The sequence below is a fragment of the Quercus robur genome, chromosome 8 (genome assembly GCF_932294415.1).
Source record: "Quercus robur chromosome 8, dhQueRobu3.1, whole genome shotgun sequence".
NCBI lineage: Eukaryota > Viridiplantae > Streptophyta > Magnoliopsida > Fagales > Fagaceae > Quercus > Quercus robur.
The window spans coordinates 27,576,679-27,600,175 of record NC_065541.1 but is presented as its reverse complement, the minus strand read 5'-3'; positions in this window follow the sequence as shown (position 1 = coordinate 27,600,175).

Sequence of the window (23,497 nt, the reverse complement as noted above, 5' to 3'; positions counted from 1 at the left end):
GGAAAAAAAATTTCCTTCCTATCCGTTCGAACTGACCCGAGATAGAAAATTCAAAAATAAATTCAAAAAAATTCTAAAAATTAAAAAACATCATCCGGGCTTCATTTCAAGACGAAACGGGTCAGGACAGGCCGAAAAATAGAGGTGAAAAAAAATTTCGTTCCTATCCGTTCGAACCCGACCCGAGTTAGAAAATTCAAAAATAAATGCAAAAAAATTCTAAAAATTAAAAAACATCATCCAGGCTTTATTTCAAGAAGAAACGGGTATGGACGGGCCGAAAAATAGAGAACGAAAAAAATTTCCTTCTATCCGTTCGAACCCGTCCCGAGTTAGAAAATTCAAATATAAATGAAAAAAAATTCTAAAAACTAAAAACCATCATTCAGGCTTCATTTCAAGAAGAAACGGGAATGGACAGGCCGAAAAACAGAGAAGAGAAAAAATTCCCTTCCTATCCGTACGAACCCGACCCTAGTTTGAAAATTCAAATATAAATGTAAAAAAATTCTAAAAATTAAAAAACATCATCATGGCTTCATTTCGAGAAGAAACGGGTATGGACAGGCCGAGAAATAGAGAAGAAAAAAAATTTCCTTCCAATCCGTTCGAACCCGACCCGAGATAGAAAATTAAAAAATAAATGCAAAAAAATTCTAAAAATTAAAAAACATCATCATGGCTTCATTACAAGACGAAACGGGTCAGGACAGGCCGAAAAATAGAGAAGAAAAAAATTTTCCTTCCTATCCGTTCGAACCCGACCCGAGTTAGAAAATTCAAAAATAAATGCAAAAAAATTCTAAAAATTAAAAAATATCATCCAGGCTTCGTTTCAAGAAGAAACGAGTATGGACGGGCCGAAAATGGAAAACGAAAAAAATTTCCTTCCTATCCGTTAGAACCCGACCCGAGTCAGAAAATTCAAATATAAATGTAAAAAAATTCTAAAAATTAAAAACCATGATCCAGGTTTCATTTCAAGAAGAAACGGGAATGGACTGGCCGAAAAATAGAGAAGAAAAAAAATTCCTTTCCTATTCGTTCGAACCCGACCCGAGATAGAAAATTCAAATATAAATGTAAAAAAATTCTAAAAATTAAAAAACATCATCCAGACTTCATTTCAAGACGAAACGGGTCAGGACAGGCCGAAAAATGGAGAAGAAAAAAAAATTTCCTTCCCATCAGTTCGAACCCGAATTGAGATAGAAAATTCAAAAATAAATGTAAAAAAATTCTAAAAATTAAAAAACATCATCCAGGCTTCATTTAAAGACGAAACGGGTCAGGACAGGCCGAAAAATAGAGAAAAAAAAATTTCCTTCCTATCAGTGCGAACCCGACCCGAGATAGAAAATTGAAAAATAAATGCAACAAAATTCTAAAAATTAAAAAACATCATCCAGGCTTCATTTCAAGAATAAACGGGTATGAACAGGCCAAAAAATAGAGAAGAAAAAAAATTTCCTTCCTATCCGTGCAAACCCGACCCGAGTAAGAAAATTCCAAAATAAATTTAAAAAAATTCTAAAAATTAAAAAACATCATCCAGGCTACATTTCAAGACGAAATGGGCCAGGACAGGCCGAAAAATAGAGAAGAAAAAAAAATTACATCCTATCCGTTCGAACCCGACCCGAGATAGAAAATTCAAAAATAAATGCAAAAAAATTCCAAAAATTAAAAAACCTCGTCTAGGCTTCATTTCAAGAAGAAACGGGTATGGACGGGCCGAAAAATTGAGAACGAAAAAACTTTCCTTCCTATCGGTTCGAACCCGACCCGAGTTAGAAAATTCAAATATGAATGAAAAAAAATTCTAAAAATTAAAAACCATCATCCAGGCTTCATTTCAAGAAGAAACGGGAATGGACAGGCCGAAAAACAGAGAAGAAAAAAAATTCCCTTCCAATCCGTACGAACCCGACCCTAGTTTGAAAATTCAAATATAAATGTAAAAAAATTCTGAAAATTAAAAAACATCATCATGGCTTCATTTCAAGAAGAAATGGGTATGGACAGGCCGAGAAATAGAGAAGAAAAAAAATATCATTCTTATCCGTTCGAACCCGACCCGAGATAGAAAATTCAAAAATAAATGCCAAAAAAATCTAAGAATTATAAAACATCATACATACTTCATTTCAAGACGAAACGGGTCAGGACAGGCCGAAAAATAGGGAAGAAAAAAATTTTCCTTCCTATCAGTTCGAACCCGACCCGAGATAGAAAATTGAAAAATAAATGCAAAAAAATACTAAAAATTAAAAAACATCATCCTGGCTTTATTTCAAGACGAAACGTTTCAGGACAGGCCGAAAAACAGAGAAGAAAAAAAATTTCCTTCCTATCTGTTGAAACCCGACCCGAGTTAGAAAATTCAAAAATAAATTTAAAAAAATTCTAAAAATTAAAAAACATCATCCAGGCTTCATTTCAAGAAGAAATGGGTATGGACTGGCCGAGAAATAGAGAAGAAAAAAAATTTCCATCCTATCCGTTCAAACCCGACCCGAGTTAGAAAATTCAAAAATAAATGCAAAAAAATTCGAAAAACTAAAAAACATCATCCAGACTTCATTTCCAGAGTAAACGGGTATGGACGGGCCGAAAAATAGAGAGGAAAAAAAATTTCCTTCGTTTCCGTTCAAACCCGACCCGAGTTAGAAAATTCAAAAATAAATTTAAAAAAATTTTAAAAATTAAAAAACATCATCCAGGCTTCATTTCAAGAAGAAACGGATATGGACAGGCCGAGAAATAGAGAAGAAAAAAAATTTCCTTCCTATCCGTTCGAACCCGACCCGAGATAGAAAATTCAAAAATAAATGCAAAAAAATTCTAAAAATTAAAAAATATCATCCAGGCTTCGTTTCAAGAAGAAACGAGTATGGACGGGCCGAAAATGGAAAACGAAAAAAATTTCCTTCCTATCCGTTAGAACCCGACCCGAGTCAGAAAATTCAAATATAAATGTAAAAAAATTCTAAAAATTAAAAACCATGATCCAGGTTTCATTTCAAGAAGAAACGGGAATGGACTGGCCGAAAAATAGAGAAGAAAAAAAATTCCTTTCCTATTCGTTCGAACCCGACCCGAGATAGAAAATTCAAATATAAATGTAAAAAAATTCTAAAAATTAAAAAACATCATCCAGACTTCATTTCAAGACGAAACGGGTCAGGACAGGCCGAAAAATGGAGAAGAAAAAAAAATTTCCTTCCCATCAGTTCGAACCCGAATTGAGATAGAAAATTCAAAAATAAATGTAAAAAAATTCTAAAAATTAAAAAACATCATCCAGGCTTCATTTAAAGACGAAACGGGTCAGGACAGGCCGAAAAATAGAGAAAAAAAAATTTCCTTCCTATCAGTGCGAACCCGACCCGAGATAGAAAATTGAAAAATAAATGCAACAAAATTCTAAAAATTAAAAAACATCATCCAGGCTTCATTTCAAGAAGAAACGGGTATGAACAGGCCAAAAAATAGAGAAGAAAAAAAATTTCCTTCCTATCCGTGCAAACCCGACCCGAGTAAGAAAATTCCAAAATAAATTTAAAAAAATTCTAAAAATTAAAAAACATCATCCAGGCTACATTTCAAGACGAAATGGGCCAGGACAGGCCGAAAAATAGAGAAGAAAAAAACAATTACATCCTATCCGTTCGAACCCGACCCGAGATAGAAAATTCAAAAATAAATGCAAAAAAATTCCAAAAATTAAAAAACCTCGTCTAGGCTTCATTTCAAGAAGAAACGGGTATGGACGGGCCGAAAAATTGAGAACGAAAAAACTTTCCTTCCTATCGGTTCGAACCCGACCCGAGTTAGAAAATTCAAATATGAATGAAAAAAAATTCTAAAAATTAAAAACCATCATCCAGGCTTCATTTCAAGAAGAAACGGGAATGGACAGGCCGAAAAACAGAGAAGAAAAAAAATTCCCTTCCAATCCGTACGAACCCGACCCTAGTTTGAAAATTCAAATATAAATGTAAAAAAATCCTGAAAATTAAAAAACATCATCATGGCTTCATTTCAAGAAGAAATGGGTATGGACAGGCCGAGAAATAGAGAAGAAAAAAAATTTCATTCATATCCGTTCGAACCCGACCCGAGATAGAAAATTCAAAAATAAATGCCAAAAAAATCTAAGAATTATAAAACATCATACATACTTCATTTCAAGACGAAACGGGTCAGGACAGGCCGAAAAATAGGGAAGAAAAAAATTTTCCTTCCTATCAGTTCGAACCCGACCCGAGATAGAAAATTGAAAAATAAATGCAAAAAAATACTAAAAATTAAAAAACATCATCCTGGCTTTATTTCAAGACGAAACGTTTCAGGACAGGCCGAAAAACAGAGAAGAAAAAAAATTTCCTTCCTATCTGTTGAAACCCGACCCGAGTTAGAAAATTCAAAAATAAATTTAAAAAAATTCTAAAAATTAAAAAACATCATCCAGGCTTCATTTCAAGAAGAAATGGGTATGGACTGGCCGAGAAATAGAGAAGAAAAAAAATTTCCATCCTATCCGTTCAAACCCGACCCGAGTTAGAAAATTCAAAAATAAATGCAAAAAAATTCGAAAAACTAAAAAACATCATCCAGACTTCATTTCCAGAGTAAACGGGTATGGACGGGCCGAAAAATAGAGAGGAAAAAAAATTTCCTTCGTATCCGTTCAAACCCGACCCGAGTTAGAAAATTCAAAAATAAATTTAAAAAAATTCTAAAAATTAAAAAACATCATCCAGGCTTCATTTCAAGAAGAAACGGATATGGACAGGCCGAGAAATAGAGAAGAAAAAAAATTTCCTTCCTATCCGTTCGAACCCGACCCGAGATAGAAAATTCAAAAATAAATGTAAAAAAATTCTAAAATTTAAAAAACATCATCCAGGCTTCATTTCAAGACGAAGCGGGTCAGGACAGGCCGAAAAATAGGGATGAAAAAAATTTTCCTTCCTATCAGTTCGAACCCGACCCGAGATAGAAAATTGAAAAATAAAAGCAAAAAACTTCTGAAAATTAAAAAACATCATCCTGGCTTCATTTCAAGACGAAACGGATCAGAACAAGCCGAAAAATAGAGAAGAAAAAAAATTTCCTTCCTATCCGTTCGAACCCGACCCGAGTTAGAAAATTAAAAAATAAATGCAAAAAAATCTAAAAATTAAAAAACATCACCCAGGCTTCATTTCAAGAGTAAACGGGTATGGATAGGCCGAAAAATAGAGAGGAAAAAAAATTTCCTTCCTATCCGTTCAAACCCGACCCGAGTTAGAAAATTCAAAAATAAATTTAAAAAAATTCTGAAAATTAAAAAACATCATCCAGGCTTCATTTCAAGAAGAAACGGGTATGGACAGGCCGAGAAATAGAGAAGAAAAAAAACTTCCTTCCTATCCGTTCGAACCCGACCCGTGATAGAAAATTGAAAAATAAATGCAAAAAAATTCTAAAAATTAAAAAACATCATCATGGCTTCATTTCAAGACGAAACGAGTCATGACAGACCGAAAAATAGAGAAGAAAAAAAATTTCCTTCCTATCCGTTCGAACCCGACCCGAGTTAGAAAATTCAAAAATAAATGCAAAAAAATTCTAAAAATTAAAAAACATCATCCAGGCTTAATTTCAAGAGTAAACGGGTATGGACAGGCCGAAAAACAGAGAGGAAAAAAAATTTCCTTCCTATCCGTTCAAACCCGACCCGAGTTAGAAAATTCAAAAATAAATTTAAAAAAATACTAAAAATTAAAAAACATCATCTACATATCAAGACTAAACGGGTCAGGACAGGGCGAAAAATAGAGATGAAAAAAATTTCCTTCCTATCCGTTCGAACCCGACCCGAGATAGAAAATTCAAAAATAAATGCAAAAAAATTCTAAAAACTTAAAAAAATCATCCAGGCTTCATTTCAAGACGAAGCGGGTCAGGACAAGCCGAAAAATAGGGAAGAAAAAAATTTTCCTTCCTATCAGTTCGAACCCGACCCGAGATAGAAAATTGAAAAATAAATGCAAAAAAATTCTAGAAATTAAAAAACATCATCCTGGCTTCATTTCAAGACGAAACGGGTCAGGATTGGCCAAAAAATAGAGAAGAAAAAAAAATTCCTCTCTATCCGTTCGAACCCGACCCGAGTTAGAAAATTCAAAAATAAATGCAAAAAAATTCTAAAAACTAAAAAACATCATCCAGGCTTCATTTCAAGAAGAAATGGGTATGGACAGGACGAGAAACAGAGAAGAAAAAAAATTTCCTTCCTATCCGTCCGAACCCGACCCGAGTTAGAAAATTCGAAAATAAATGCAAAAAAATTCTAAAAACTAAAAAACATCATCAAGGCTTCATTTCATGAGTAAACGGGTATGGACGGGCCGAAAAATAGAGAGGAAAAAAAATTTCCTTCCTATCCGTACAAACCCGACCCGAGTAAGAAAATTCAAATATAAATGTAAAAAAATTCTAAAAATTAAAAAACATTATCCAGACTTCATTTCAAGACGAAACGGGTCAGGACAGGCCGAAAAATGGAGAAGAAAAAAAATTTCCTTCCCATCAGTTCGAACCCGAACCGAGATAGAAAATTCAAAAATAAATGTAAAAAAATTCTAAAAAGTAAAAAACATCATCCAGGCATCATTTAAAGTCGAAACGGGTCAGGACAGGCCGAAAAATAGAGAAAAAAAATAATTTCCTTCCTATCAGTGCGAACCCGACCCGAGATAGAAAATTGAAAAATAAATGCAACAAAATTCTAAAAATTAAAAAACATCATCCAGGCTTCATTTCAAGAATAAAAGGGTATGAACAGGCCGAAAAATAGAGAAGAAAAAAAATTTCCTTCCTATCCGTTCAAACCCGACCCGAGTAAGAAAATTCAAAAATAAATTTAAAAAAATTCTAAAAATTAAAAAACATCATCCAGGCTACATTTCAAGACGAAATGGGTCAGGACAGGCCGAAAAATAGAGAAGAAAAAAAATTTCCATCCTATCCGTTCGAACCCGACCCGAGATAGAAAATTCAAAAATAAATGCAAAAAAATTCCAAAAATTAAAAAACATCATCTAGGCTTCATTTCATGAAGAAACGGGTATGGACGGGCCGAAAAATGGAGAACGAAAAAAAATTTCCTTCCTATCCGTTCGAACCCGACCCGAGTTATAAAATTCAAATATAAATGAAAAAAAATTCTAAAAATTAAAAACCATCATCCAGGCTTCATTTCAAGAAGAAACGGGAATGGACCGGCCGAAAAACAGAGAAGAAAAAAAATTCCCTTCCTATCCGTACGAACCCGACCCTAGTTTGAAAATTCGAATATAAATGTAAAAAAATTCTGAAAATTAAAAAACATCATCATGGCTTCATTTCAAGAAGAAACGTGTATGGACAGGCCGAGAAATAGAGAAGAAAAAAAATTTCCTTCCTATCCGTTCGAACCCGACCCGAGATAGAAAATTCAAAAATAAATGCCAAAAAAATCTAAGAATTAATAAACATCATACAGACTTCATTTCAAGACGAAACGGGTCAGGACAGACCGAAAAATAGGGAAGAAAAAAATTTTCCTTCCTATCAGTTCGAACCCGACCCGAGATAGAAAATTGAAAAATAAATGCAAAAAAATTCTAAAAATTAAAAAACATCATCCTGGCTTTATTTCAAGACGAAACGGTTCAGGACAGGCCGAAAAATAGAGAAGAAAAAAAATTTCCTTCCTATCCGTTGAAACCCGACCCGAGATAGAAAATTCAAAAATAAATTTAAAAAAATTCTAAAAATTAAAAAACATCATCCAGGCTTCATTTCAAGAAGAAATGGGTATGGACTGGCCGAGAAACAGAGAAGAAAAAAAATTTCCATCCTATCCGTTCGAACCCGACCCGAGTTAGAAAATTCAAAAATAAATGTAAAAAAATTCTAAAATTTAAAAAACATCATCAAGACTTCATTGCAAGACGAAACGGGTCAGGACAGGCCGAAAAATAGGGATGAAAAAAATTTTCCTTCCTATCAGTTCGAACCCGACCCGAGATAGAAAATTGAAAAATAAAAGCAAAAAAATTCTGAAAATTAAAAAACATCATCCTGGCTTCATTTCAAGACGAAACGGGTCAGAACAAGCCGAAAAATAGAGAAGAAAAAAAATTTCCTTCCCATCAGTTCGAACCCGAATTGAGATAGAAAATTCAAAAATAAATGTAAAAAAATTCTAAAAATTAAAAAACATCATCCAGGCTTCATTTAAAGACGAAACGGGTCAGGACAGGCCGAAAAATAGAGAAAAAAAAATTTCCTTCCTATCAGTGCGAACCCGACCCGAGATAGAAAATTGAAAAATAAATGCAACAAAATTCTAAAAATTAAAAAACATCATCCAGGCTTCATTTCAAGAATAAACGGGTATGAACAGGCCGAAAAATAGAGAAGAAAAAAAATTTTCTTCCTATCCGTGCAAACCCGACCCGAGTAAGAAAATTCCAAAATAAATTTAAAAAAATTCTAAAAATTAAAAAACATCATCCAGGCTACATTTCAAGACGAAATGGGCCAGGACAGGCCGAAAAATAGAGAAGAAAAAAAAATTACATCCTATCCGTTCGAACCCGACCCGAGATAGAAAATTCAAAAATAAATGCAAAAAAATTCCAAAAATTAAAAAACCTCGTCTAGGCTTCATTTCAAGAAGAAACGGGTATGGACGGGCCGAAAAATTGAGAACGAAAAAACTTTCCTTCCTATCGGTTCGAACCCGACCCGAGTTAGAAAATTCAAATATGAATGAAAAAAAATTCTAAAAATTAAAAACCATCATCCAGGCTTCATTTCAAGAAGAAACGGGAATGGACAGGCCGAAAAACAGAGAAGAAAAAAAATTCCCTTCCAATCCGTACGAACCCGACCCTAGTTTGAAAATTCAAATATAAATGTAAAAAAATTCTGAAAATTAAAAAACATCATCATGGCTTCATTTCAAGAAGAAACGGGTATGGACAGGCCGAGAAATAGAGAAGAAAAAAAATTTCATTCCTATCCGTTCGAACCCGACCCGAGATAGAAAATTCAAAAATAAATGCCAAAAAAATCTAAGAATTAAAAAACATCATCCTGGCTTTATTTCAAGACGAAACGTTTCAGGACAGGCCGAAAAACAGAGAAGAAAAAAAATTTCCTTCCTATCCGTTGAAACCCGACCCGAGTTAGAAAATTCAAAAATTAATTTAAAAAAATTCTAAAAATTAAAAAACATCATCCAGGCTTCATTTCAAGAAGAAATGGGTATGGACTGGCCGAGAAATAGAGAAGAAAAAAAATTTCCATCCTATCCGTTCAAACCCGACCCGAGTTAGAAAATTCAAAAATAAATGCAAAAAAATTCGAAAAACTAAAAAACATCATCCAGACTTCATTTCCAGAGTAAACGGGTATGGACGGGCCGAAAAATAGAGAGGAAAAAAAATTTCCTTCGTATCCGTTCAAACCCGACCCGAGTTAGAAAATTCAAAAATAAATTTAAAAAAATTCTAAAAATTAAAAAACATCATCCAGGCTTCATTTCAAGAAGAAACGGGTATGGACAGGCCGAGAAATAGAGAAGAAAAAAAATTTCCTTCCTATCCGTTCGAACCCGACCCGAGATAGAAAATTCAAAAATAAAAGCAAAAAAATTCTGAAAATTAAAAAACATCATCCTGGCTTCATTTCAAGACGAAACGGGTCAGAACAAGCCGAAAAATAGAGAAGAAAAAAAATTTCCTTCCTATCCGTTGAAACCCGACCCGAGTTAGAAAATTCAAAAATAAATTTAAAAAAATTCTAAAAATTAAAAAACATCATCCAGACTTCATTTCAAGAAGAAATGGGTATGGACGGGCCGAGAAACAGAGAAGAAAAAAAATTTCCATCCTATCCGTTCAAACCCGACCCGAGTTAGAAAATTCAAAAATAAATGCAAAAAAATTCTAAAAACTAAAAAACATCATCCAGACTTCATTTCAAGAGTAAACGGGTATGGACGGGCCGAAAAATAGAGAGGAAAAACAATTTCCTTCGTATCCGTTCAAACCCGACCCGAGTTAGAAAATTCAAAAATAAATTTAAAAAAATTCTAAAAATTAAAAAACATCATCCAGGCTTCATTTCAAGAAGAAACGGGTATAGACAGGCCGAGAAATAGAGAGGGAAAAAAATTTCCTTCCTATCCGTTCGAACCCGACCCGAGATAGAAAATTCAAAAATAAATGCAAAAAAATTCTAAAATCTAAAAAACATCATCCAGGCTTCATTTCAAGACGAAACGGGTCAGGACAGGCCGAAAAATAGGGATGAAAAAAATTTTCCTTCCTATCAGTTCGAACCCGACCCGAGATAGAAAATTGAAAAATAAAAGCAAAAAAATTCTGAAAATTAAAAAACATCATCCTGGCTTCATTTCAATATGAAACGGGTCAGAACAAGCCAAAAAATAGAGAAGAAAAAAAATTTCCATCCTATCCGTTCGAACCCGACCCGAGTTAGAAAATTCAAAAAATAAATGCAAAAAAATTCTAAAAATTAAAAAACATCACCCAGGCTTCATTTCAAGAGTAAACGGGTATGGATAGGCCGAAAAATAGAGAGGAAAAAAAATTTCATTCCTATCCGTTCAAACCCGACCCAAGTTAGAAAATTCAAAAATAAATTTAAAAAAATTCTGAAAATTAAAAAACATCATCCAGGCTTCATTTCAAGAAGAAACGGGTATGGACAGGCCGAGAAATAGAGAAGAAAAAAATTTCCTTCGTATCCGTTCGAACCCGACCCGAGTTAGAAAATTCAAAAATAAATGCAAAAAAATTATAAAAATTAAAAAACATCATCCAAGCTTAATTTCAAGAGTAAACGGGTATGGACAGGCCGAAAAATAGAGAGGAAAAAAAATTTCCTTCCTATCCGTTCGAACTGACCCGAGATAGAAAATTCAAAAATAAATTCAAAAAAATTCTAAAAATTAAAAAACATCATCCGGGCTTCATTTCAAGACGAAACGGGTCAGGACAGGCCGAAAAATAGAGGTGAAAAAAAATTTCGTTCCTATCCGTTCGAACCCGACCCGAGTTAGAAAATTCAAAAATAAATGCAAAAAAATTCTAAAAATTAAAAAACATCATCCAGGCTTTATTTCAAGAAGAAACGGGTATGGACGGGCCGAAAAATAGAGAACGAAAAAAATTTCCTTCTATCCGTTCGAACCCGTCCCGAGTTAGAAAATTCAAATATAAATGAAAAAAAATTCTAAAAACTAAAAACCATCATTCAGGCTTCATTTCAAGAAGAAACGGGAATGGACAGGCCGAAAAACAGAGAAGAGAAAAAATTCCCTTCCTATCCGTACGAACCCGACCCTAGTTTGAAAATTCAAATATAAATGTAAAAAAATTCTAAAAATTAAAAAACATCATCATGGCTTCATTTCGAGAAGAAACGGGTATGGACAGGCCGAGAAATAGAGAAGAAAAAAAATTTCCTTCCAATCCGTTCGAACCCGACCCGAGATAGAAAATTAAAAAATAAATGCAAAAAAATTCTAAAAATTAAAAAACATCATCATGGCTTCATTACAAGACGAAACGGGTCAGGACAGGCCGAAAAATAGAGAAGAAAAAAATTTTCCTTCCTATCCGTTCGAACCCGACCCGAGTTAGAAAATTCAAAAATAAATGCAAAAAAATTCTAAAAATTAAAAAATATCATCCAGGCTTCGTTTCAAGAAGAAACGAGTATGGACGGGCCGAAAATGGAAAACGAAAAAAATTTCCTTCCTATCCGTTAGAACCCGACCCGAGTCAGAAAATTCAAATATAAATGTAAAAAAATTCTAAAAATTAAAAACCATGATCCAGGTTTCATTTCAAGAAGAAACGGGAATGGACTGGCCGAAAAATAGAGAAGAAAAAAAATTCCTTTCCTATTCGTTCGAACCCGACCCGAGATAGAAAATTCAAATATAAATGTAAAAAAATTCTAAAAATTAAAAAACATCATCCAGACTTCATTTCAAGACGAAACGGGTCAGGACAGGCCGAAAAATGGAGAAGAAAAAAAAATTTCCTTCCCATCAGTTCGAACCCGAATTGAGATAGAAAATTCAAAAATAAATGTAAAAAAATTCTAAAAATTAAAAAACATCATCCAGGCTTCATTTAAAGACGAAACGGGTCAGGACAGGCCGAAAAATAGAGAAAAAAAAATTTCCTTCCTATCAGTGCGAACCCGACCCGAGATAGAAAATTGAAAAATAAATGCAACAAAATTCTAAAAATTAAAAAACATCATCCAGGCTTCATTTCAAGAATAAACGGGTATGAACAGGCCGAAAAATAGAGAAGAAAAAAAATTTTCTTCCTATCCGTGCAAACCCGACCCGAGTAAGAAAATTCCAAAATAAATTTAAAAAAATTCTAAAAATTAAAAAACATCATCCAGGCTACATTTCAAGACGAAATGGGCCAGGACAGGCCGAAAAATAGAGAAGAAAAAAAAATTACATCCTATCCGTTCGAACCCGACCCGAGATAGAAAATTCAAAAATAAATGCAAAAAAATTCCAAAAATTAAAAAACCTCGTCTAGGCTTCATTTCAAGAAGAAACGGGTATGGACGGGCCGAAAAATTGAGAACGAAAAAACTTTCCTTCCTATCGGTTCGAACCCGACCCGAGTTAGAAAATTCAAATATGAATGAAAAAAAATTCTAAAAATTAAAAACCATCATCCAGGCTTCATTTCAAGAAGAAACGGGAATGGACAGGCCGAAAAACAGAGAAGAAAAAAAATTCCCTTCCAATCCGTACGAACCCGACCCTAGTTTGAAAATTCAAATATAAATGTAAAAAAATTCTGAAAATTAAAAAACATCATCATGGCTTCATTTCAAGAAGAAACGGGTATGGACAGGCCGAGAAATAGAGAAGAAAAAAAATTTCATTCCTATCCGTTCGAACCCGACCCGAGATAGAAAATTCAAAAATAAATGCCAAAAAAATCTAAGAATTAAAAAACATCATCCTGGCTTTATTTCAAGACGAAACGTTTCAGGACAGGTCGAAAAACAAAGAAGAAAAAAAATTTCCTTCCTATCCGTTGAAACCCGACCCGTGTTAGAAAATTCAAAAATAAATGCAAAAAAATTCGAAAAACTAAAAAACATCATCCAGACTTCATTTCCAGAGTAAACGGGTATGGACGGGCCGAAAAACAGAGAGGAAAAAAAATTTCCTTCCTATCCGTTCAAACCCGACCCGAGTTAGAAAATTCAAAAATAAATTTAAAAAAATACTAAAAATTAAAAAACATCATCTACATATCAAGACTAAACGGGTCAGGACAGGGCGAAAAATAGAGATGAAAAAAATTTCCTTCCTATCCGTTCGAACCCGACCCGAGATAGAAAATTCAAAAATAAATGTAAAAAAATTCTAAAAATTAAAAAACATCATCCAGGCTTCATTTCAAGACGAAGCGGGTCAGGACAAGCCTAAAAATAGGGAAGAAAAAAATTTTCCTTCCAATCAGTTCGAACCCGACCCGAGATAGAAAATTGAAAAATAAATGCAAAAAAATTCTAGAAATTAAAAAACATCATCCTGGCTTCATTTCAAGACGAAACGGGTCAGGATTGGCAAAAAATAGAGAAGAAAAAAAATTTCCTCTCTATTCGTTCGAACCCGACCCGAGTTAGGAAATTCAAAAATAAATGAAAAAAAATTCTAAAAACTAAAAAACATCATCCAGGCTTCATTTCAAGAAGAAATGGGTATGGACAGGACGAGAAATAGAGAAGAAAAAAAATTTCCTTCCTATCCGTCCGAACCCGACCCGAGTTAAAAAATTCAAAAATAACTGCAAAAAAATTATAAAAACTAAAAAACATCATACAGGCTTCATTTCAAGAGTAAACGGGTATGGACGGGCCGAAAAATAGAGAGGAAAAAAAATTTCCTTCCTATTCGTTCAAACCCGACCCGAGTTAGAAAATTCAAAAATAAATTTAAAAAAATTCTAAAAATTAAAAAACATCATCCAGGCTTCATTTCAAGAAGAAACGGGTATGGACAGGCTGAGAAATAGAGAAGAAAAAAAATTTCCTTCCTATCCGTTCGAACCCGACCCGAGATAGAAAATTCAAAAATAAATGCAAAAAAATTCTAAAATTTAAAAAACATCATCCAGGCTTCACTTCAAGACGAAACGGGTCAGGACAGGCCGAAAAATAGGGATGAAAAAAAATTTCCTTCCTATCAGTTCGAACCCGTCCCGAGATAGAAAATTGAAAAATAAATGCCAAAAAAATTCTGGAAATTAAAAAACATCATCCTGGCTTCATTTCAAGACGAAACGGGTCAGAACAAGCCAAAAAATAGAGAAGAAAAAAAATTTCCTTCCTATCCGTTCGAACCCGACCCGAGATAGAAAATTCAAAAATAAATGCAAAAAAATTCTAAAAATTGAAAAACATCATCCAGGCTTCATTTCAAGAAGAAACGGGTATGGACGGGCCGAAAATGGAAAACGAAAAAAATTTCCTTCCTATCCGTTAGAACCCGACCCGAGTCAGAAAATTCAAATATAAATGTAAATAAATTCTAAAAATTAAAAACCATGATCCAGGTTTCATTTCAAGAAGAAACGGGAATGGACTGGCCGAAAAATAGAGAAGAAAAAAAATTTCTTTCCTATTCGTTCGTACCCGACCCAAGTTAGAAAATTCAAATATAAATGTAAAAAAATTCTAAAAATTAAAAAACATCATCCAGACTTCATTTCAAGACGAAACGGGTCAGGACAGGCCGAAAAATGGAGAAGAAAAAAAATTTCCTTCCCATCAGTTCGAACCCGAACCGAGATAGAAAATTCAAAAATAAATGTAAAAAAATTTTAAAAATTAAAAAACATCATCCAGGCTTCATTTAAAGACGAAACGGGTCAGGACAGGCCGAAAAATAGAGAAAAAAAAAATTTCCTTCCTATCAGTGCGAACCCGACCCGAGATAGAAAATTGAAAAATAAATGCAACAAAATTCTAAAAATTAAAAAACATCATCCAGGCTTCATTTCAAGAATAAACGGGTATGAACAGGCCGAAAAATAGAGAAGAAAAAAAATTTCCTTCCTATCCGTTCAAACCCGACCCGAGTTAGAAAATTCAAAAATAAATTTAGAAAAATTATAAAAATTAAAAAACATCATCCAGGCTTCATTTCAAGAAGAAACGGGTATGGACAGGCTGAGAAATAGAGAAGAAAAAAAATTTCCTTCCTATCCGTTCGAACCCGACCCGAGATAGAAAATTCAAAAATAAATGCAAAAAAATTCTAAAATTTAAAAAACATCTTCCAGGCTTCATTTCAAGACGAAACGTGTCAGGACAGACCGAAAAATAGGGATGAAAAAAATTTTCCTTCCTATCAGTTCGAACCCGACCCGAGATAGAAAATTGAAAAATAAAAGCAAAAAAATTCTGAAAATTAAAAAACATCATCCTGGCTTCATTTCAAGACGAAACGGGTCAGAACAAGCCGAAAAATAGAGTAGAAAAAAAAATTTCCTTCCTATCCGTTCGAACCCGACCCGAGATAGAAAATTAAAAAATAAATGCAAAAAAATTCTAAAAATTAAAAAACATCACCCAGGCTTCATTTCAAGAGTAAACGGGGTATGGATAGGCCGAAAAATAGAGAGGAAAAAAAATTTCCTTCCTATCCGTTCAAACCCGACTCGAGTTAGAAAATTCAAAAATAAATTTAAAAAAATTCTGAAAATTAAAAAACATCATCCAGGCGTCATTTCAAGAAGAAACGGGTATGGACAGGCCGAGAAATAGAGAAGAAAAAAAACTTCCTTCCTATCCGTTCGAACCCGACCCGAGATAGAAAATTGAAAAATAAATGCAAAAAAATTCTAAAAATTAAAAAACATCATCATGGCTTCATTTCAAGACGAAACGAGTCATGACAGACCGAAAAATAGAGAAGAAAAAAAATTTCCTTCCTATCCGTTCGAACCCGACCCGAGTTAGAAAATTAAAAAATAAATGCAAAAAAATTCTAAAAATTAAAAAACATCATCCAGGCTTAATTTCAAGAGTAAACGGGTATGGACAGGCCAAAAAACAGAGAGGAAAAAAAATTTCCTTCCTATCCGTTCAAACCTGACCCGAGTTAGAAAATTCAAAAATAAATTTAAAAAAATACTAAAAATTAAGAAACATCATCTACATATCAAGACTAAACGGGTCAGGACAGGGCGAAAAATAGAGATGAAAAAAATTTCCTTCCTATCAGTTCGAACCCGACCCGAGATAGAAAATTGAAAAATAAAAGCAAAAAAATTCTGAAAATTAAAAAACATCATCCTGGCTTCATTTCAAGACGAAACGGGTCAGAACAAGCCGAAAAATAGAGAAGAAAAAAAATTTCCTTCCTATCCGTTCGAACCCGACCCGAGTTAGAAAATAAAAAAATAAATGCAAAAAAATTCTAAAAATTAAAAAACATCACCCAGGCTTCATTTCAAGAGTAAACGGGGTATGGATAGGCCGAAAAATAGAGAGGAAAAAAAATTTCCTTCCTATCCGTTCAAACTCGACCCGAGTTAGAAAATTAAAAAATAAATTTAAAAAAATTCTGAAAATTAAAAAACGTCATCCAGGCGTCATTTCAAGAAGAAACGGGTATGGACAGGCCGAGAAATAGAGAAGAAAAAAAACTTCCTTCCTATCCGTTCGAACCCGACCCGAGATAGAAAATTGAAAAATAAATGCAAAAAAATTCTAAAAATTAAAAAACATCATCATGGCTTCATTTCAAGACGAAACGAGTCATGACAAACCGAAAAATAGAGAAGAAAAAAAATTTCCTTCCTATCCGTTCGAACCCGACCCGAGTTAGAAAATTCAAAAATAAATGCAAAAAAATTCTAAAAATTAAAAAACATCATCCACGCTTAATTTCAAGAGTAAACGGGTATGGACAGGCCGAAAAACAGAGAGGAAAAAAAATTTCCTTCCTATCCGTTCAAACCCGACACGAGTTAGAAAATTCAAAAATAAATTTAAAAAAATACTAAGAATTAAAAAACATCATCTACATATCAAGACTAAACGGGTCAGGACCGGGCGAAAAATAGAGATGAAAAAAATTTCCTTCCTATCCGTTCGAACCCGACCCGAGATAGAAAATTCAAAAATAAATGCAAAAAAATTCTAAAAATTAAAAAACATCATCCAGGCTTCATTTCAAGACGAAGCGGGTCAGGACAAGCCGAAAAATAGGGAAGAAAAAATTTTTCCTTCCTATCAGTTCGAACACGACCCGAGATAGAAAATTGAAAAATAAATGCAAAAAAATTCTAGAAATTAAAAAACATCATCCTGGCTTCATTTCAAGACGAAACGGGTCAGGATTGGCCAAAAAATAGAGAAGAAAAAAAATTTCCTCTCTATCCGTTCGAACCCGACCCGAGTTAGAAAATTCAAAAATAAATGCAAAAAAATTCTAAAAACTAAAAAACATCATCCAGGCTTCATTCCAAGAGTAAACGGGTATGGACAGGCCGAAAAACAGAGAGGAAAAAAAATTTCCTTCCTATCCGTTCAAACCCGACCCGAGTTAGAAAATTCAAAAATAAATTTAAAAAAATACTAAAAATTAAAAAACATCATCTACATATCAAGACTAAACGGGTCAGGACAGGGCGAAAAATAGAGATGAAAAAAATTTCCTTCCTATCAGTTCGAACCCGACCCGAGATAGAAAATTCAAAAATAAATGTAAAAAAATTCTAAAAATTAAAAAACATCATCCAGGCTTCATTTCAAGACGAAGCGGGTCAGGACAAGCCGAAAAATAGGGAAGAAAAAATTTTTCCTTCCTATCAGTTCGAACCCGACCCGAGATAGAAAATTGAAAAATAAATGCAAAAAAATTCTAGAAATTAAAAAACATCATCCTGGCTTCATTTCAAGACGAAACGGGTCAGGATCGGCCAAAAAATAGAGAAGAAAAAAAATTTCCTCTCTATCCGTTCGAACCCGACCCGAGTTAGAAAATTCAAAAATAAATGCAAAAAAATTCTAAAAACTAAAAAACATCATCCAGGCTTCATTTCAAGAAGAAATGGGTATGGACAGGACGAGAAACAGAGAAGAAAAAAAATTTCCTTCCTATCCGTCCGAACCCGACCTGAGTTAGAAAATTCAAAAATAACTGCAAAAAAATTCTAAAAACTAAAAAACATCATACAGGCTTCATTTCAAGAGTAAACGGGTATGGACGGGCCGAAAAATAGAGAGGACAAAAAATTTCCTTCCTATCCGTTCAAACCCGACCCGAGTTAGAAAATTCAAAAATAAATTTAAAAAAATTCTAAAAATTAAAAAACATCATCCAGGCTTCATTTCAAGAAGAAACGGGTATGGACTGGCCGAGAAATAGAGAAGAAAAAAAATTTCCTTCCTATCCGTTCGAACCCGACCCGAGATAGAAAATTCAAAAATAAATGCAAAAAAATTCTAAAATTTAAAAAATATCATCCAGGCTTCATTTCAAGACGAAACGGGTCAGGACAGGCCAAAAAATAGGGGTGAAAAAAAATTTCCTTCCTATCAGTTCGAACCCGTCCCGAGATAGAAAATTGAAAAATAAATGCCAAAAAAATTCTGAAAATTAAAAAACATCATCCTGGTTTCATTTCAAGACGAAACGGGTCAGAACAAGCCAAAAAATAGAGAAGAAAAAAAATTTCCTTCCTATCCGTTCGAACCCGACCCGAGATAGAAAATTCAAAAATAAATGCAAAAAAATTCTAAAAATTAAAAAACATCATCCAGGCTTCATTTCAAGAAGAAACGGGTATGGACGGGCCGAAAATGGAAAACGAAAAAAATTTCCTTCCTATCCGTTAGAACCCGACCCGAGTCAGAAAATTCAAATATAAATGTAAATAAATTCTAAAAATTAAAAACCATGATCCAGGTTTCATTTCAAGAAGAAACGAGAATGGACTGGCCGAAAAATAGAGAAGAAAAAAAATTCCTTTCCTATTCGTTCGTACCCGACCCGAGTTAGAAAATTCAAATATGAATGTAAAAAAATTCTAAAAATTAAAAAACATCATCCAGACTTCATTTCAAGACGAAACGGGTCAGGACAGGCCGAAAAATGGAGAAGAAAAAAAATTTCCTTCCCATCAGTTCGAACCCGAACCGAGATAGAAAATTCAAAAATAAATGTAAAAAAATTCTAAAAATTAAAAAACATCATCCAGGCTTCATTTAAAGACGAAACGGGTCAGGACAGGCCGAAAAATAGAGAAAAAAAAAATTTTCTTTCCTATCAGTGCGAACCCGACCCGAGATAGAAAATTGAAAAATAAATGCAACAAAATTCTAAAAATTAAAAAACATCATCCAGGCTTCATTTCAAGAATAAACGGGTATGTACAGGCCGAAAAATAGAGAAGAAAAAAAATTTCCATCCTATCCGTTCGAACCCGACCCGAGATAGAAAATTCAAAAATAAATGCAAAAAAATTCCAAAAATTAAAAAACATCATCTAGGCTTCATTTCAAGAAGAAACGGGTATGGACGGGATGAAAAATGGAGAACGAAAAAAATTTCCTTCCTATCCGTTCGAACCCGACCCGATTTGGAAAATTCAAATATAAATGAAAAAAAAATTCTAAAAATTAAAAACCATCATCCAGGCTTCATTTCAAGAAGAAACGGGAATGGACAGGCCGAAAAACAGAGAAGAAAAAAAATTCCCTTCCAATCCGTACGAACCCGACCCTAGTTTGAAAATTCAAATATAAATGTAAAAAAATTCTGAAAATTAAAAAACATCATCATGGCTTCATTTCAAGAAGAAACGGGTATGGACAGGCCGAGAAATAGAGAAGAAAAAAAATTTCCTTCCTATCCGTTCGAACCCGACCCGAGATAGAAAATTCAAAAATAAATGCCAAAAAAATCTAAGAATTAAAAAACATCATACAGACTTCATTTCAAGACGAAACGGGTCAGGACAGGCCGAAAAATAGGGAAGAAAAAAATTTTCCTTCCTATCAGTTCGAACCCTACCCGAGATAGAAAATTGAAAAATAAATGCAAAAAAATACTAAAAATTAAAAAACATCATCCTGGCTTTATTTCAAGACGAAACGGTTCCGGAAAGGCCGAAAAATAGAGAAGAAAAAAAATTTCCTTCCTATCCGTTGAAACCCGACCCGAGTTAGAAAATTCAAAAATAAATTTAAAAAAATTCTAAAAATTAAAAAACATCATCCAGGCTTCATTTCAAGAAGAAATGGGTATGGACTGGCCGAGAAACAGAGAAGAAAAAAAATTTCCATCCTATCCGTTCAAACCCGACCCGAGTTAGAAAATTCAAAAATAAATGCAAAAAAAATTCTAAAAACTAAAAAACATCATCCAGACTTCATTTCAAGAGTAAACGGGTATGGACGGGCCGAAAATTAGAGAGGAAAAAAAATTTCCTTCGTATCCGTTCAAACCCGACCCGAGTTAGAAAATTCAAAAATAAATTTAAAAAAATTCTAAAAATTAAAAAACATCATCCAGGCTTCATTTCAAGAAGAAACGGGTATGGACAGGCCGAGAAATAGAGAAGAAAAAAAATTCCCTTCCTATCCGTTCGAACCCGACCCGAGATAGAAAAATCAAAAATAAATGCAAAAAAAATCTAAAATTTAAAAAACATCTTCAGGCTTCATTTCAAGACGAAACGTGTCAGGACAGACCGAAAAATAGGGATGAAAAAAATTTTCCTTCCTATCAGTTCGAAACCCGAGATAGAAAATTGAAAAATAAAAGCAAAAAATTTCTGAAAATTAAAAAACATCATCCTGGCTTCATTTCAAGGCGAAACGGGTCAGAACAAGCCGAAAAATAGAGTAGAAAAAAAATTTCCTTCCTATCCGTTCGAACCCGACCCGAGTTAGAAAATTAAAAAATAAATGCAAAAAAATTCTAAAAATTAAAAAACATCACCCAGGCTTCATTTCAAGAGTAAACGGGGTATGGATAGGCCGAAAAATAGAGAGGAAAAAAAATTTCCTTCCTATCCGTTCAAACCCGACCCGAGTTAGAAAATTCAAAAATAAATTAAAAAAAATTCTGAAAATTAAAAAACATCATCCAGGCGTCATTTCAAGAAGAAACGGGTATGGACAGGCTGAGAAATAGAGAAGAAAAAAAACTTCCTTCCTATCCGTTCGAACCCGACCCGAGATAGAAAATTGAAAAATAAATGCAAAAAAATTCTAAAAATTAAAAAACATCATCATGGCTTCATTTCAAGACGAAACGAGTCATGACAGACCGAAAAATAGAGAAGAAAAAAAATTTCCTTCCTATCCGTTCGAACCCGACCCGAGTTAGAAAATTCAAAAATAAATGCAAAAAAATTCTAAAAATTAAAAAACATCATCCAGGCTTCATTTCAAGACGAAGCGGGTCAGGACAAGCCGAAAAATAGAGAAGAAAAAAATTTTCCTTCCTATCAGTTCGAACCCGACCCGAGATAGAAAATTGAAAAATAAATGCAAAAAAATTCTAGAAATTAAAAAACATCATCCTGGCTTCATTTCAAGACGAAACGGGTCAGGATTGGCCAAAAAATAGAGAAGAAAAAAAATTTCCTCTCTATCCGTTCGAACCCGACCCGAGTTAGAAAATTCAAAAATAAATGCAAAAAAATTCTAAAAACTAAAAAACATCATCCAGGCTTCATTCCAAGAGTAAACGGGTATGGACAGGCCGAAAAACAGAGAGGAAAAAAAATTTCCTTCCTATCCGTTCAAACCCGACCCGAGTTAGAAAATTCAAAAATAAATTTAAAAAAATACTAAAAATTAAAAAACATCATCTACATATCAAGACTAAACGGGTCAGGACAGGGCGAAAAATAGAGATGAAAAAAATTTCCTTCCTATCAGTTCGAACCCGACCCGAGATAGAAAATTCAAAAATAAATGTAAAAAAATTCTAAAAATTAAAAAACATCATCCAGGCTTCATTTCAAGACGAAGCGGGTCAGGACAAGCCGAAAAATAGGGAAGAAAAAATTTTTCCTTCCTATCAGTTCGAACCCGACCCGAGATAGAAAATTGAAAAATAAATGCAAAAAAATTCTAGAAATTAAAAAACATCATCCTGGCTTCATTTCAAGACGAAACGGGTCAGGATTGGCCAAAAAATAGAGAAGAAAAAAAATTTCCTCTCTATCCGTTCGAACCCGACCCGAGTTACAAAATTCAAAAATAAATGCAAAAAAATTCTAAAAACTAAAAAACATCATCCAGGCTTCATTTCAAGAAGAAATGGGTATGGACAGGACGAGAAACAGAGAAGAAAAAAAATTTCCTTCCTATCCGTCCGAACCCGACCTGAGTTAGAAAATTCAAAAATAACTGCAAAAAAATTCTAAAAACTAAAAAACATCATACAGGCTTCATTTCAAGAGTAAACGGGTATGGACGGGCCGAAAAATAGAGAGGAAAAAAAATTTCCTTCCTATCCGTTCAAACCCGACCCGAGTTAGAAAATTCAAAAATAAATTTAAAAAAATTCTAAAAATTAAAAAACATCATCCAGGCTTCATTTCAAGAAGAAACGGGTATGGACTGGCCGAGAAATAGAGAAGAAAAAAAATTTCCTTCCTATCCGTTCGAACCCGACCCGAGATAGAAAATTCAAAAATAAATGCAAAAAAATTCTAAAATTTAAAAAATATCATCCAGGCTTCATTTCAAGACGAAACGGGTCAGGACAGGCCAAAAAATAGGGGTGAAAAAAAATTTCCTTCCTATCAGTTCGAACCCGTCCCGAGATAGAAAATTGAAAAATAAATGCCAAAAAAATTCTGAAAATTAAAAAACATCATCCTGGTTTCATTTCAAGACGAAACGGGTCAGAACAAGCCAAAAAATAGAGAAGAAAAAAAATTTCCTTCCTATCCGTTCGAACCCGACCCGAGATAGAAAATTCAAAAATAAATGCAAAAAAATTCTAAAAATTAAAAAACATCATCCAGGCTTCATTTCAAGAAGAAACGGGTATGGACGGGCCGAAAATGGAAAACGAAAAAAATTTCCTTCCTATCCGTTAGAACCCGACCCGAGTCAGAAAATTCAAATATAAATGTAAATAAATTCTAAAAATTAAAAACCATGATCCAGGTTTCATTTCAAGAAGAAACGGGAATGGACTGGCCGAAAAATAGAGAAGAAAAAAAATTCCTTTCCTATTCGTTCGTACCCGACCCGAGTTAGAAAATTCAAATATGAATGTAAAAAAATTCTAAAAATTAAAAAACATCATCCAGACTTCATTTCAAGACGAAACGGGTCAGGACAGGCCGAAAAATGGAGAAGAAAAAAAATTTCCTTCCCATCAGTTCGAACCCGAACC